The sequence below is a fragment of the Pinus tabuliformis genome, chromosome 6, assembly GCF_031772625.1.
Source record: "Pinus tabuliformis cultivar Carrire ecotype Pingquan chromosome 6, CPIR1, whole genome shotgun sequence".
NCBI lineage: Eukaryota > Viridiplantae > Streptophyta > Pinopsida > Pinales > Pinaceae > Pinus > Pinus tabuliformis.
This window is the reverse complement of record NC_142292.1, coordinates 190,099,397-190,113,092: the sequence shown is the minus strand read 5'-3', so window position 1 is coordinate 190,113,092 and position 13,696 is coordinate 190,099,397. Positions and strand designations below refer to the sequence as shown.

The following is a 13,696-nucleotide window of genomic DNA, read 5'->3' as shown; positions in this document are numbered from 1 at the left end:
CCTAGGGTCTTGGGTTGAGAACCCCAACAGAGCAGGTGGCTAACCACAACAAGAAATGCTCAGGAAGTCAACCTAAATGCTTATTCTACTGAACTGTGCAGGAGTTCCCTTACCCGGATGTCCTACGTTTGGATAGATCCCACAGGGTGCAAACCCTCAGGTTCTCCTGATGTTTTTGAAACCTAAAAATTATTCAAATGAAACAGATACAGTTGTAGAAACATAAAGCATGTTCATTTTATTAACTTCAAATCATATAAATGAATGAACAATTATACATCAATATAAGATTCATAAACGAATTATAATATAAATCGATGCATAAACACGTTTAATATAGGAAACATTACAGCATTCCTTTATTGAATTTAGCTTCAAGTAAAGTGGAGAAATACGACCTGAGTCCTTCTCCATCTCCAAGCGGAACCGTCCTCCAGATCCGTCCTTTCCCGGCCTCAGCAATCTTCCTCCATCACCAATACAAGCATATCTCAAGAAGGATGAAGGATATCTCCAACAAGGAAACAAGGGTTTCCTAAAGCTTTGGGGAGTGCAGGAGGCACAAGTATTTCATCAGACTCGATCAGGGTAATCTCACTATAGTGTCAATATCTCATATCTTCTCCCCTAAGGCCTTTCCATGGAGATTTATTTATACTTGTCCAAATTAGTTTTTTCAATTGGGAAATAGTTGGGCCACAGGTAATAGGAGGTGAGTAATAGGTAAAACCCGTGAACTCTGCCCGAAATTAAGGAAATTTAATTTTTTTAAGTGTTTTAACATATGTACGTGGGTTGGGTATATGCTGACCCACGTGTACACGCTTTTATCACAGGGCAAAGTAGTGTATAGGGAATAAAACACTATTTTTTTAATTTTGGACCAAGTCTGGAAGGAAGGGTTGCTCTAGGCCATAATCAGAGCATCATATCTACCAAAAGTGGTAAATGGTGCTATAACAACTAGTTGATCTATCTTTATGTCACCATTCTTTGTACCAGTTGAGGATGCTTAAATTGTGTTGAACCTGCAAATCCAAACGGAGCCCAATCCCAAACAAAAACAAAATACCCTTCAACTTACCTTTGTTTGCAATACACATGTAAGTACATAATAGTGAAAGTATAAAATTAAATCATTACAATAAGTACCTGAGATGTGCTTGTATTTTAAGTATGCCCCTTTTGTTCTTGACTTGTTGCAACAACCTACGCTCTTCTTATTCAACTAGTTCTTAATGAAAACAAACCACGACAATGACCTAGATTTTAAGCAAGACTAGACACCAATGAAGATTGTAGCTATAAGCCTTAGACACAATGATGACAAGGCAGTATAGACACACTTAGGACAGAACTTACAATAGCTATCAAACTGAACACAACTTATAGTACTAATTCAATTGCAGCTTAACTCAAAACTAGCCTAATACACACTACTGTGCAGTCCTCAATTTAATCTAACAACAGTCGTTAAAATACACATTGAAAGGAATTTAAGTATGTACAAACCTTGAATTTTAAATATGAGGCTCAAAATTTTTTTCCTAATGCAAGACATGAACTGAGGCTTGTTTCAAATACAACTTGAACACAAATTGTATGCAACACAACTTACCCAAACTAGAGACTAGTGCCACGAATATTTGCTTGCAAAAGTTCACATGTATTTCAATGAAGACCTATGGAAGACCGAGACTTGAAACATCCTTTGGATACCCTCGTTGTCATGAAATAATGTAATTTCCTAAGTTTCGAGACCTTTAGGTGTGTTGTTCCTTGTAGTCCATTTTTTGAAGATTGTAAATAGATTTGTTAACAAGCATGGTATCCTTCCTTCGCTCCTTTTTGCAAGATAACCTTTGCTATTGTAAAAATATGTAATTAAAATTACATCATGGATGCTTACAACATGCTCCAAATGACTTCACTTTCCTTGATAATCAGCAAATATATAATTTTTGTGCCAAATTTTCAAGTCATATTACAGGTCCAAGTCTCTAGTCTTGGCTGTAGGTTCGCTCCAAAAATTGACTCTGCTCGTGCCTTAAACAAAATATCTTATTACAAATCTGAAACCTTGAAGACCATCCTAAATATGCTTTGAGGAGTCTTTTAATCATTTGTTGCTCATAACAAACATACCCTGCAATAAATCAAATCTCCAATCAAATCAAATTTACCAAACCCTATCCCTTAAGATACCTGCGTTAATACTCCTGCAGGGCGACCGAAAAGTTCACCTCGATAATTTTCACAAATTCATTCGTTTCTATACCATACACATTAGGCAAGACAAAACTTCTTTTTATAGATTACGAGGATTACCGTTAAGGTTTAGGAAAGGGATTTTTGGTGACCATTAGATATTAGAGATGGAATAGGAATTAACATACTAAAATATTAATTTTATTTATGTCTTGTGTGCTAAGGAAGGGAGACCGTGAGCCTTATGGGAAGAGATAATATTTGTTAAGGTAAAAGGGATACTTTTTATGAGATAAAATTAATTTAAAATGCTTTATAAGATGATGCTTTCATAATTACCCTTAATTTAATTAATTACTAACCCTTATTATTAAACAATGTAAACTTTGAAATGGGAACTATAAACTCAAAACGGGAACTCTAGCCCAAAAAACTCAAAAAAACATGAAACAGAGCTAAAAATGAAAAGTGTTGATGCTGGAATCACACTTCTTTTTTAAGGGTAAATTTTGAACATGTTTTAAAAATGGCATTGAAAACCAATCTTTTTTGCAAAAATTGTGCAAAAAACACCCTCAAAACGAAAAGTGTTGATGGTGGAATAACAAATTTTTTTTCTAAGGTAAATTTTGAACATGTTTTAAAAATGGTAGTGAAAACCAGTTTTTTGTGCAAAAAACACCCTCAAAACGAAAAGTGTTGATGCTCGAATAACAATTTTTTTATCAAGGGTAAATTTTCAAAATTTTGAAATAATGGCACAAAATATTTTATCATAATTTCGAAAAACATTAAAATTTCAAAAAAATAATAAAAATATAAAATTGAAAAAAAATTAAAAAATTAAAACAATGAAAAAAAACAGAAAATTAAAAAAGTTAAAAAAAAAAAAAACAAAAAACAAAACGTAAATAAAAATATATATTAAAAACAAAACATAAAATTTAAAAAATAATAATAATAATAATAATAATTATATATATATATATATATATATATATATATATATACAGACAAAAAGTTATCCAAAAAAAAATCATAAAAATGTTTAAAAAAAATTAACCTATAAAAATAAGAATTAAAAAACTAAAAAATAAATAAATAAAATATAAAGAAATAAATAATAAGAAAAACATATTTTCAAAAAAAGGTAAATTTTTCTCTTATCTAGTAAACTATTAAAAATTTTAGGAAAAATAAAAGAAACAAGATTAAAAAAAATAAAATAAATTAAGTAAAAATAGAAAAATTTAAAAAAAAAAACATTAACAAAAGACTATTAAAAAAAAAACAAACAAATTAGATTAAAAAAAAGAAATAGAAAATTAACCAAAAAAAAAAAACCAAAAAATACTCAAATTTCAAAACAAAACAAAACAAAAACCAAAAAACAAATAAAATTTTAAAAACTTTGCGGAGTTGTCTTTAAAGAGACTTTTTGGAAGTTTTTCCGGTGGGTTTTTCCGCTCAAAATCCGGTAGTGATTTATTGAAATCGCAAGTTTGATAGCTAATTTCTGCACAATCAAAGCATCCTAGGGGGGTTTTTCAGGGTGTTGAATACAAATATGCAGTTAAAAAACCATTTTAAATGATGCAAATCAAGATTTAACCTCAATTTTTTCCGCCGGATTCTGTCACCGAAATCTCCAAAAAGTCGCACTAAAGACAACTCCTTTAAAAAATACATATTTTTTATTTAAAAAAAAATGGCTCATTTTTTGTTTAAAAAAAAAAAATTAAACATATAAATTTTTTTTTAAATATTTTTTTATTTTTATTTTAAAAACTATAAATTTGATGTGATTTTTTATTTTAAAAAAAAAACCAAAAAAAAAAAACTAGACATTAATTATTGTTTTTAAAGAAATTATTTTTAATTTAAAAAATAAAAAATAAAAATTATTTATGGGCTCGATTGCGTGCAGTTCCATCGCCCAGGGTCGCACCCTAACGGGCAGCTGAGCAACTGCAAGTCGATTCCGTGAATCATCTTGCCGCCGTCCATGGGGGCGCAGCCCTAGGCGGTGGAGCTTGCATGCAGCTCCGCCGCCCAAGACCGCGCTCCCGCGAGCGGTCGGGCAGCGGTAAGGCGAGCCCATAATTTTATTTTATTTTTTAATTAAAAATAATTCTTTAAAAAAATAAAAATTAATGTCTAGTTTTTTAAAAAAATAAAAATTCGCATAAGTTTTTGTTTTTTAAAATAAAACTATATATATTTGAAAACAATTATATGTTTAATTTTTTTTTAAATTAAAAATGTATAGTTTTAAAAACGATTATATGTTTAAATTTTTTTTAAATAAAAATGCCCATTTTCTTTTATTTGTTTTTCAAAAACAATATATATATTTAAAAAAAAAAGAGTTTATTTTTGTTTTTAAATAAAAATTGCGCACAATGTTTTTTTTAATAATAAAATATATATTTTTACACAAAATTTAAGTGTTTATTTTTTGTTTTAAAATAAAAAATATATATTTTTCTTTAATTTTAAATAGGTTTTTTTTTAAATCAAAAATATATAGTTTTACAAAAAATTTAAATGTTTTTTTTAATAAAAAATATGTATTTGTTTTAATTTTAAATGTATTTTGGTTTGTTTTATTTTATTTGAAAATATATATTTTTTTTAATTTTAATGGTTTTTTGGATTTTTTTTGGAATTTGAGTATATTTTTGTTTTTGGTTTTTTTAAATGTTTTTAATATTAATTTTAGTAGTTTAAAATATATATATATATATATATATATGTGTGTGTGTGTGTGTGTGTGTTTTTTTTGTTTTATGTTAATTTTTTATTTTTTTTTAATCAACATTTAGAAAAAAATATATATATAACAATTAGAAAATTTGTTAAGTAATCATGATTTCAAAAAAAATTGGACATAAAAAATTTTAAAGTGTCAAAAAATGTAACATTTAAAAAAAATATCCACACTTAATACATTAAAAAATTTAAAGTGTCAAAAATAAGCCCTCTAAAAAGAAAGGTATCCACACTTAATACATTAAAAAATTTAAAGTGTCAAAAATAAGCCCTCTTAAAAAAAAGGTTGATGCTGCATCAACACGTTTCAAAATCGGCATGAAAATCACTAACATTTAAAAACAAATATCTATATTTGATACATAAAAAAATTTAAAGTGTCAAAAATATGCTCCGAAAAAAAAAGAGTGTATTCTGCATCGCCACTTTTCAAAGTCGGGTCACTTTTTTGCTACCTCTATAAAACGGATAATCGTATTAGTTCCCATTTCAAAGTTTACATTGTTAATATTTATCTAGAAAAATTTCGATTCCACTAAAATTTTGAAGTCAATAATTGGCTTAGTGCATATGGTCCTACCCAGGTTTGAATTCAATGATTGGTTTACTATCTTTGGATTTTTAAGTTATTCAACTTATGTGGTGAGATTACAGTGAAATTCCCTATCATATATTGGCAACCATTGGTGAAGAAGGTGTCATGTCTCTATCCCCTGAGGTTTTAACCCACAAAACTAGGTCTTTAACTTCAACCTCAATTTTCTCTCAAAACACGAAAAACCACAAGGCATACCATATATCAATGGAAACAACTCATAGAGGGGAATATATCTAGAAGGATCTTGACACATTATTCCATGAATTTCCATGTAAAATTTTCCATGGAAGATCGGGGTAGCTCTTGGTGATGCTTGGGTTGACATCAATGACAACCACCTATCAACAATCTCCCCCTTCGGCATTTACGGCAACACAAGTACTCCCCTCGTGATCATAACTCCCCTTAAAATCATGCTTCTAACCTTCCTAACACTTTCTCTCCCCCTTTGACATCAATGGCAAAGGGTAACTCTCCCTGACAAGCTGCCTCTCCTGTGGATCTGTAATCTACCTCAACTCCCCTTATCTACTTGACTAGAGAAAACAATAGTCTAATGGGAACTTGGGAGAATCCTAAGATTTTGGTGAATATACTCAAATGCCTCAAGCAGTAAATATTTGATAAATATGTCAACGATTTATTCTTTCGTCCCAATGTATTCAACCTTGATTTTTTTCTCAGCAACATGTTCTCTAACAAAATGGTACTTGATCGGAATGTGTTTTGTTTTTTAATGCATCACAAGATTCTTGGAGATACTGATGGCACTAGTGTTATCACAAAAAATTAGAATGGGCTCATCAAACCTTACTTGAAGATCGTGCAAGGTTTGATTCATCCAGAGGACTTGGGTACAACAAGTTGATGCTGCTATGTATTCAGCTTCCGCTATGGATAATGAGATTGAATATTGCTTCTTTCTCAACTATGAAATAAGACAACCACCTAGATAGAAGGATGATCCACTAGTGCTCTTACTATCATCAACACAACCTGCCCAATCTGCATCGATATAAGCCTCGATGGTTAACTCATTTCCATTAGGATACCATAGTCCATATTTTGTTGTTCCCTTAAGATATCGAAAAATCATTTTTACCGCAATAACATAGGATTCCTTTGGTGCTGCTTGGAATCTTGCAACTTTCCCAACTGCCTGCATCACATCTGGCCTAGAAGCCATAAATAAATCATCCATACTTTTCTTGCAACTTGTCAGCTTTGAAATGGTTTTTCTGAATTCTCTCTTGACGTACTATGCTTCACACGAACTGTTACTATTGATTCTATCTATCAATATGGATTAACTTTGCTTGCCACTGAAACTGTCCATAATATTCCTTTATGTCAACCTGTCAATGATTTATTTTCAAATATGCCACTACTACTGCTTAGACTCTCTGATGAGCCTCGGTATTGCAATAAGAATGTTGCAACTCCCAAGGCTATCGACTTTAATTTTCAACCTGGTATTCGTACAAACTTAAGAGGTGTCGACACTATATGTGCGGCATGCAATGTGTCCTTCCTTTGTTTCCATGATGTAATGGAGTGCATGTACTAAAGTCAGATCCTAAACTAATTGCAAAAAAATGAAATGTTCGAAATGGAACCTTAACCTATTGCAAGAAAGAAAGTACAAGGAAAGAGACGGAAATTCAATGCTAAATCACACCATTTCCTAATTAACTTCCAAGAAACTATGCGTTGAAATAATGCTAAATTATCATGAACTAAATGCTACTATCTAAGCATGGAAGTAAGAAGCATCAAACATCACTAATGTGCAAATAAAGGGACTAAAATAAATCTAATTTTGTCTTTTTGTCTTTTCATGCAAAATCAAGTATGCAAACTAATTTCCTTTGGTGATGTGGAAGGTGAATTAAGGATGTTGGAGGTTGGATGGAAGGGTTAGGAGATGGTTGGATGGTGTGGGAGACCTTTGGGAGGCTTTTGGTGACTTCCTAGAGGTTTTCTCTCAATTCAGCCTCAAAACAGGCCATTTCAGGAAAACCTACAGGATGTACTAGAAACCTACAGGATGATCTTGTAGGAATTACAGTGAACCTACAATATACATACGAGAGAAAAATGTGAGGAGTTGGAGGTGATGGGAGGTCTAGGAAAGGTGTGTGATGGGTGGAATGGAGTGGGAAAATTCATAGGATCACTCAAAACCAAAGTTGGGAGATGGATGGATTTGCTCAAAAAGCTTGGAGAAGTTTCCTTGTGAAATGATGAAATTGGTGAGGATTTAATGACCAAGAAAATCAAATCCAAATTTGATGGGACAATTTTTTTTATTAACCAAGATGTCTTAAATCCCCATTCCAAGTGGAATCACTCAAAAATATCTCTGTTAACCCACTCTAAAAAAATAAAAAACATTACTAGTCGAAAATCTAGAAATTTGAGAACTGGTGAGCTAGCAAATCTAAAAAATCCCTAACCAAATCAAGTGAAAATCCAATGGGGTAATTTTATTGTGAACTAAAATGTTTTTGTGATATAATGCAAGTGGAATCAAGTCGATTGAAACTCGTTAGTATGCTCTCAAAAATAGAAAAAAAAATTATTGTTATTTGCTAAAAAGGAGGTCCAACAATCTAGATTTGGGAATAAGAAGACTAATCCAAACAATTCAATGATTATTATGAACTTCCAAAGCTTTTCCAATGATTAAATAATGCTTTTGATCTTGCCAAAGAACTTACATCAACCATTTAACTCAATCCTACAACAAGAAATCATTAATACTAAATGCAGAAATAAAAAGAAATAAAAACTAGAGATACATGTGAATAAGTAATGAAAATAAGGAAAGAAAATGATACAAAAGGGCTCTGAGGATCCTGGGATGTCCAAGCCCAAGGAAACTCAGAGACCTATGGAGGAGAACAAGATTTAGAAGCTGAATATGACACCAGTCTTCATTATTTTCATCAATAGAATTAACTCCCTGCAAGAAAATACAATGGAGCTACAAGACAAGCTCTCTCCACAATAACACTAATCAAAATCTCTCCCTAGAGGAATATTCGACTTGGTCCTTATAAAAAATGATTAGGAACCATTCCCCATGAATGGAGGAATCTTTCCCCACCAAAATCCCTTGATTAGTCGATCTAGTCCCCAATACTAGGAATTTGCATTAAATGGCAGGGAACACATTCCTAGATTTTCTCAATCATTCCCTAGAGGAAAATTCGACTTGGTACTTATAAAAAATGATTAAGAATAATTCCCCATGGATGGAGGAAGCTTTCCCCATCGAAATCCCTTGATTAGTGGATCTTCTCCCTTGATTGGTGGATCTGCTTCCTTGATTAGTGGAACACATTCCTAGATTTTCTCAATCATTGGAGTTCCAAAATTTGTGCCATAATTCCATAATATCTTATTGACTTGTTATTTTTTATTGATCCTCCAGTAGTAGGGAACAAGTCCCTAACTTATCTCCTCTTCCAACTCTTCATAATCTGACCAATATTCTCATAATATTCCACAAAAAATAAATAATATTAGGCACAAATATTCAATTATTCATAAACCTTCCTAATGAATATATTAAAGTTAAAAATAAATTATCTAATGCAAAAAGACAGGTTCAATGTGCTGAAGGATGGTCATAAGCCTTAATTTATGTTTTAAATTAGAAGCATGGGCCTTAATTTATGTCTAATTTAGAGGCCCATCACTCTCCCTCTTCAATATTCAGGGAGTCGGCATGATGGATTCTTCAAAATAATGTACTACCCATCTCTTTGGTTGGATCATCCTGAACCTTGTCATTGCCTAATGTACTTGTTGCTACCTCAAGATATTTTTCATTTACAAAGCTTGAGAGCATTGCTATCCTTTCCTGTACTTGATGCTAGGGTTGTTATTCATGGAGGATTCCATATTGTACCTGCAATCTTGTGCTACATTCCCATACTTTTGCATTTGTAACATTCAATGATGACACTGAATAATGGAGCATACGATGTAAACTCTCTACTGTCAGAGTCGTAGTGAAACCTGTCTTGTGATCTTGCAAACCTACTTCTAGAATATCTGCTTCTAGGGTTTTGATTCCATTGATAATATCTTTGATAATTGTACCTGTTATATGTTTGACAATCCCTAGCCATATGTCCAAAGTTAGCACATGAAAAACAATAACCATTAAACGAATTTGCATATCTGAGTGAGTTATCTTGTCTAAATGGTCTTTTGTATTCAGTCCTTCTTAGAGGAGGAATAGTCTCTTGATTACTTATTAGCGTTGTGTCATTTTTAATTTTCTTTTGTCCTTTATTTTGATTTGGCCTTTGATTACTTATGAACTCATCCAATGCTCTAGAGCTACTTGCACAGTTTTGTTGGACATTTCCCCTTTCTGTGTCCTTTCATAGAGAGACAATTTCGGCTTCTAGTTCTTCCCTTCTCTCGTTTCTTTCTTTTAACTCATCCTTGAGTGATTCTTCAGTTATTTTGGCTTCTTCTATCTTTACTCTGAGGCTGAATCTTTAACAGGATGTCAGGAAGTACATCAGATCCTGCACTGCCTGCGTCATTGCCAAACTAACCATCAAGAAGCAAGGCCTCTATACTCTGTTGCCTACCCTAGTCGACCTTGGGAATCCATCTCCATGGATTACATGTCGAGCCTTCCTTTTACTAAGTATGGAAATGACTCTGTTTTTGTGGTCGTTGATAGCTTCTCGAAGATGGCCATTATGGTGGCCTGCAAGAAGAATATCACAGCATAAGCCACTGCTAAACTCTTCTTTGAATGAGTGTGGGTACACTTCGGGATCTCGCAATCTATCATCTCAGATTAGGATAGCAGGTTACTCAGTACATTTTTGTCTAATCTATGGTCGATGTTGGAAACCAAGCTCACTAAGTCCACAACTTTCCATCCCCAAACTGATGGCCAGATAGAGGTCGTCAACACGATGATCGTACACATTTTGTGCATGTAAAACTCAAATCATCCACGCATATGGGATGAGAGCCTCCCCTATGTATAGCACAACTATAATCGGGCTCTCCACGGCTCGACTGGCGACAACCCTTTTCAGGTGGGCTTGGGATTCCAGCCACTATGTCCCATTGATGTGGTTATAACATTTGCAGCTACTCAGGTAGATTTAGCTCATGTCCAGTCTGAATCCAACAAGGAAAACAGCTTCATTGAGCACATTCAACACATCTTCCAGCAGGTCCATGACATCGTGGAGAAATCAAATTCCAAATACAAGTAGCGACATGATCAACATCAGGTGACACACAAGTTTCGGGTGGGCGACAAAGCCTGGTTTCATTTGTAGAAGGAATGCCTTAACGATGCCTATCAGAAACTTAGAACACTCCAATATGGTCTTTACACCATTACCAAGGTTGTGGGAGACAATGAATTTGAGCTCAGCATTCCTCCATTCCTTGGCCTGCACCCAGTGTTCAATGTGGACCACCTTCGACCATACTTCCCACCATTGTTGGACACAACAGACATTGCAAAACATCTCACACCTATAGAGTTAAATCCAAAGTACATGGAACAAAAACAAAAGTAATCGAATCAGGGACACACAGATCAATAACACCCGACAGTAAAGGATCCAACTATATCAAGTTGTCAAAGCAGGCTAACTCCTTCACCAAGGCAAGTGGCTCACCAGGGACCAAGTTCAACAGAAGTTTCCTCATCTCATGGAGGAACTCAATGCAATGGGGACTATTGCTTTCTAAGAGGGGAGGATTAATCCAGCTGGATATTGGTGGCCACCCTCCTATTCCACTTGGACCCCCACCATTGTTTCTTTCAATTTTTCAGTTTCCTTAATTAAAGCATAGTTTACTATTTTTTCCAGTTTTTTGGGTCCTGAACTTCCGGAGCCGTTTTTAGGCCCTAAACGAAATTTTTTTGGGAAAACTAGGGCCAACATGGATTATTGACCAATTTTGGCCACTCAAAAGTTGTATTCCTCGGATAGCTATTTCTAACGAGGTATTTTTCGTGTCAAACGAAGATTGTATGCCAAAGTTACGACCTCGAGAAGTTGATGTATCGATTTACCCAAATGGGGCCCATAGTTTTGGCACTTCATCTCCTAGGGTTAGGTTTTTGGATGTTTAGGTTTTCCATTATTTCTCAATAATAAATAGGCCTCTGAGCCTCATTGTAACATAGTTCAGAGGCATGTATCCACCACATCTCTTCTCAGAGATAAGCTACCATGGCCCGAGCTAGTTTATTTCCATTCTGTATGTAAGCATACTTTAGTTCTTTGATATTAATGAAATGAAGTTTTATTTTTGCTGCATCTCTATGTTTATGGTTATATCTGTAATTTGTTGCATTCATGTTTAAATTTGGATCACCATTTTTGGACTTCCACATACCGTTGGAAATCTTTTTCAGAGAAATTTCAAATGGAGAGCGTCTAATGTAGGCTTTGAGTCCTTCTTCTTCTTGGAAAATGACTGCAAAATTCTCTGCTCATTTTCTCTTTGGACGGCTAAAATCACACCCATAATGATGATCCTCTACATGAAGCCAGCAACTACCATAGGAATCCTTCTAAGCCATGCACTGCAACACACATTCTTGCTAGTCTAGTTGACATTAGTGCCAACATTCATGCTCAATACTTGCACAACCACAATCAATTGTCCAACAATAACTCATGACTAGACACTAATGACAACTCACTGATGACCCCTTAGGAACCTTAAATTTCAAATAAAGACTAATGGATCCCTTTTGACACACAAATTTTCAATGACTTGAGCAGTTTGAGACCTTAGTACAAAGATAATTTAGACTATAATAGTTGGTGAATTTATAGGCTAAACTTTACCAGCAGATTCCAAAAATAAATAACTAGACATACATACTTTGATTACCTATATTATAGGACCCTAATATGTGGCTCCAGTGGGGATGGCATCCTCCTTGTGAGGTGTCAAGAACATCGTAGATCAATATCCTTCTCCCTTGGGCAATGGAAAGCGTTATTGACAACTGTCTCATGACACCTCAATGATCACCCATTAGGGACCTTTGTGTAAATACAACTTAGACTATAAGACCTGGTGGATTTATAGGCTAAAATTTACTAGCATATTCCCAAAATAAATAATTGGATAGATAGACTTTGATTACCTACATTATAGGACCCTAATAGTGGCTCTAATGGGGATGGCATCCTCCCTGTGAGGTGCTAAGAACATCGTATACTAGTATCCTGATCCATTGGGTTGATCCCAAACCTACAACATGCTCTACCCTGAAACCAGTGCAACTGAAACCCAACTGGTAATCTGTTCCAATCCTCAAACTGAATCAAATCCATTATTCAAAATAGAATCTGAACTATACACTGAAAACTAAAAACTCTCCTACAAACTGAAGTTTGGAAAATATGGTTGAAAAATATTCTCAGAATATTGAGCTTATTCACACTCCTACTTATTTTAGGCTGCTTATACCTGTTACACAACATTTTGTCATTGTCCCTATACTCCCCGTTCCATGATCCTGGAGGACCTCTACAGTGAACCCTACATGCTTCCCCTTCATGAAGAAACTCCCATTGTGTCCCTCTTCATGAGCATAACAATTCCCTTTTGCATCATTTCCCAAAAATATTCTGTTTTTCCCATTTTACAAGACGAGTGATAATGACCCTTGTTCTCCTCGCGTTGATATGTAGCGGTTAAAATTATCCCTAGCATTGACCCGAGTGACTAAGCCTTTTTCCAGTCATTCCAATCCTCTTTTGGAAAGTTTTTTAAATAAGGATCCAAAGCTTCCAGCTCTAGAAGCTCCGTAACAGAAGTCTGGTAAATTGTTGGGCCGGATGGAGTCGAGGATGTCAGTTTGGGATCCTTTCCCCTATAAGGATGGAACTACCTCAAGAGATAAGACCTTCTCCCATGAGAAGAGTAACCATCTCCCATCCATTCATGTTATATAAACCTCCCTTTTTCCCAAGCACAAGCTAGTGTTAATGTTGGTGTGCTAGTGCTAATTAAGTTTGGAGTGATCATCAAGTTATCCATAGTTGTAGCTCTCTAGTTGTGTGTGAGAGAGAAGTGTGAATTTGGTTTAGTGTGAAG

General features: G+C 34.1%; 1 pseudogene; it reads right to left on the bottom strand.

The window, feature by feature from the left end:
* LOC149258103 (chromatin-remodeling ATPase INO80-like) overlaps nt 1–13,696 on the bottom strand; it is a 59,004-nt pseudogene that overhangs the window by 41,522 nt on the left and 3,786 nt on the right.